The sequence below is a fragment of the Battus philenor genome, unplaced genomic scaffold (genome assembly GCF_028537555.1).
Source record: "Battus philenor isolate CCGP_79_NKW_IND1 unplaced genomic scaffold, ilBatPhil1.0.hap1 SCAF_19, whole genome shotgun sequence".
NCBI lineage: Eukaryota > Metazoa > Arthropoda > Insecta > Lepidoptera > Papilionidae > Battus > Battus philenor.
In genome coordinates this window covers 2,831,962-2,835,905 of record NW_027181681.1, presented here as the reverse complement: position 1 = coordinate 2,835,905, position 3,944 = coordinate 2,831,962, and positions in this window count along the sequence as shown.

Below are 3,944 nucleotides of genomic sequence, written 5' to 3'. Positions count from 1 at the left end.
CCAGAGCGGCCATCCCGGGTCTGAATAAATTACGAAATATTGTGTCCCCGGCGACACGGCGACGACCGAATAATTTACATTTTCATTTAATTACAAATGACAAATGATAGGGCCCTCAGCAAGAACGCTCTAAACGCATGTTCTACAAAACTAAGTTGCTATAATTGCCTATTATGTGTCATACTAAAACATCATTTAGAATCTTATAATGAATCATTTGTCTGTCTCAAAAACGGTATGAACAATGTCGGAATAATATCGTCATTTCCATTCATAGAAGTCTAATCGTAAAAACAGTGACATATATAAGTCGATGGTCCAATTCTCAGCGGGCACACGTGGTGAATAAATTACGTAATAGTTTAACTGTTCGGAAAAACTAAAGGGTCATACCCGTGACCAAATATTACAAAGACATTAACTTCAAATCTACTTTGACCTCATGTTATATATTTTCATAAAAATTATCATTTCAGATGTAGAACTTTGCTGGAACCTCCTACATATATTTTCAAAAGGACCAGTAGAAAGCGGATTATGTTTACCTTAGGTTATATTTATATTTTAATTATATTTTACACACGCCTCAAGTATTCAGTCCCAAGAGTTAAAAAGGGAATAATGGTTAATAGCATAATAAAAGTTACTTTGATCTTATGGTTACAATAAAACATAACACAAGTGACAAGGAAAACTTCAGTTATTATACAGAAACAGAAATCATACGCATTACCTTTTTATTTCACTAATATAATATTGGTTGTATTATGTGGTAGTATAATGTATTTAAATATTTTTATACATATCTAACCCACCTCCTTATTTGTTATATCGCTTGTATTGAATATTAACCTATTATAGGTGTATGAAATTAGGTCGCCGTAACAAGATATGTAAAAAGGTTTAATATATAAATACATTTTATAAATATCCATTGATGTGTTGAAATATATATGTACTAAATATTTTTTTGTATTATGGGATGATATATACACTTATTGAAGATATTAATTATTGTTTTTTCTATAATTCACGATCTCTTGTATTGACTGCCCACTGCAAGGCTTATGCCTCCCCCAATGGTGTCTACAAGGGGATATAACATATTCGCCACGCTTGGTAGTAATGTGACGATCGTAATGTGGTATTATTTAATGAAATCAGGAATCATTTGCGGAAGTCCATCCTAAGTAAGAAATGGACCAATATTTAGCCACTTCCGCACATGCAGTGGTAGTCGTGCAACAAAGTGCACCGCCCGCCAGCCCGCTGATAAATGCGTATGCGGCAAACAATGCGAATTACACAACTGCCACCGCCAAATCACTCAACACGTGTTTCACCTCTCCACGGGGCATCTTCAAGAGTTGTGTTACACCGATTAGTGCCAAACACAGAGTCCTTATATTGTAAGCAAAGGACGATGCTATCCATCCTCGGGAATTTTTTTGTGATCAGTGGCAATCGTCCATAATTAATGCACAAAGTTTGAATTATATATAATTGTATGACGGTAATTGAACCTTCGACCTACGATTTCAAGTCTCAATCCTCTGCCGTTGGGCTACTACTGTTCAGAGAACGTTTATATGGCATCCAGTCCGCCATAACATGATGTGTAAAAGACACCTATAAGTAAATTTTCGTATATACTTTGTGTATATACATGCAGTGGCAAGCCTATATAATTAATGCACTTAGTGTCAATTATATATGACTATCAAAGCTCTTAATACTTAATAGGATAAAGTCCATTAGTCCTCATTTTGAAGGTTGCAATAAGGTTTACTAAATAAATAATGATTAATTCCTTTCGCGCAAAACGAGAAGATGTTAAAAGACGTTCAGAGCAGGAACAGTGTTCGTAAACCCTTCCAAAGATGAACGACTGATCGATGAGCTTAATAATCAAGTCATGCGTCAGCTTAGATACCCGTGAGAGGTTACAACTTAATTTGGACGGATAACATTAATGTTTGAACGTGGTTCTAGGTTAAACGTGCCATATTTTATTTATGACGGAGTAAGATGAATGTTTTACTCTGAAACTAATTAGCATCGAGATAGATTTACTACCGAAATGGGACGGTGATTTTTCTCAGAAACATATTACGTACGTGAATGTACTGATAAAATTAGATGAGGTTTATTACTGGGTCTGCATTTTTCACTAAGAAAGATGACTTGTATGTTGAGCATATTTATTAAGAAAATCAGACCAAAAGGTTTGCTTATTTAATATGGTAACAATATTCACAATATTTGTTGGCCTTATCAGCGGTATATGTGAAACAGAAACTAATTTTTGAGTCTTGAGTGCAGCTCATTTAATCCACCATTAGCGCCATTACAAGTAAGAAGGAGGGAAGCACATGCAAACTTTGACAGATAAGTAACCTAAAAAACATTGAAATAAGTGTTGCCAGGGCTACCGCTGCAACAATATTTGTGATGTACAACATCAAATACTTAAGAAAAACTGCTATTTATTTTTAACTATATATATATATATATATATGTGTGTGTGTATATTATTTCGCCATACAAATCGCCATTATTAAGCACATATGGCGAAATAAAATAATTTAAAACTATCCAACTATCCATTACCTTACATAATTCATAAATACATTTTAATTTTTTTTCCTGATCTGTTGTCTGTATAAGATCTTCTTGTTTTTGCTTTCGGCCAGTTCTTTTTCGCAAAAAGGAGGTATGTGTGTAGCGTGTTTGAAGATTAAAAAAAAACTTATTTTTTTAACTAACAAAACACTTATGTATTTACTTATTAACGAACTTGAGGCATTGTTGTATATTTGCATGCTGGTTAAAATTGTCAGTTTTCAAAATCAATATTTTATAATAATCGTTACGACATAATTATATTACGATATTAAATCATTTTAAAAACACTACCTTGTATATATTCCTGTAATGTAATTATTAAAAGTATATATCTAAAAAGTTGAAAATTTCAAAGTGGGTGTCTGATATAGTTAAAAAAAACACAAAGGTATATAAACAATGTTTAAAGAAACATGAGGCAACTGTCAACTCTTAGCTCGTATGTCGAAAATATTATAAATGTAAATTTCAATGTCCATTTTATAAAGGAGATTTTCGCTGCATCCTTCCCTCATAAATTGAATAATGCTTCAAAGAATCCAATTTTAGTACTGTCAGAGGAAATGTTGTTCCTTTTGCCACTGCGTCTGTTTCGTTCGGAGAATTTCTTGATATGTAACTTTGAGATGGCGAAACATAAAATGATCATTGATAATAAAACTTTAAAACAACGTTATTTGAAATTTTAAGCTAATATATTCTTATCACAAGACACTGGATGCAGGCTGATTCTTGTGTCCTTTTGGGAATATTCCGAGAGTCCCAAGTTCAGCAGTGGACATGTTACGGTTGAAATAATGATCATAATAATGCTGAATATTTTCTATGTAAACAGAAAGTAATTAATAGGTGTTACTTATGTTTAATGAACCTGATAGTATGTTAAAATCTTTGACCATACACGAAACTTCCCTACGAGATCCATAGACAAAAAAAAGTATTTCTAACTTTGTTATATAAGTATTTACATTGGTTTCATTTTTTCACAAATATTATTTATTTATAGACTTTGGTAATTCGATTAATATTATAAATTTACTGTTATATTTATACATTATATCGGGACATTGCTTACACTTGCAGTCATTTATTATTTACAACTGTGATTACTAATGCTTTAATATATATGAAAAGTTAATTTTATCTAATATTAATTCGAATACTCGATAATTAATCTCTACTGTTGAAATATCTAATCAAAAAAGTTTTCTATTTTACCTATTTGTCCAATGCACCCTGCATTGGACAAAATTCTGCCCTTAGGGAGAGTGTAAGCAGTGAGCACTGGTCGCGTGTCTTTCTGATTTTTATTCAATTTA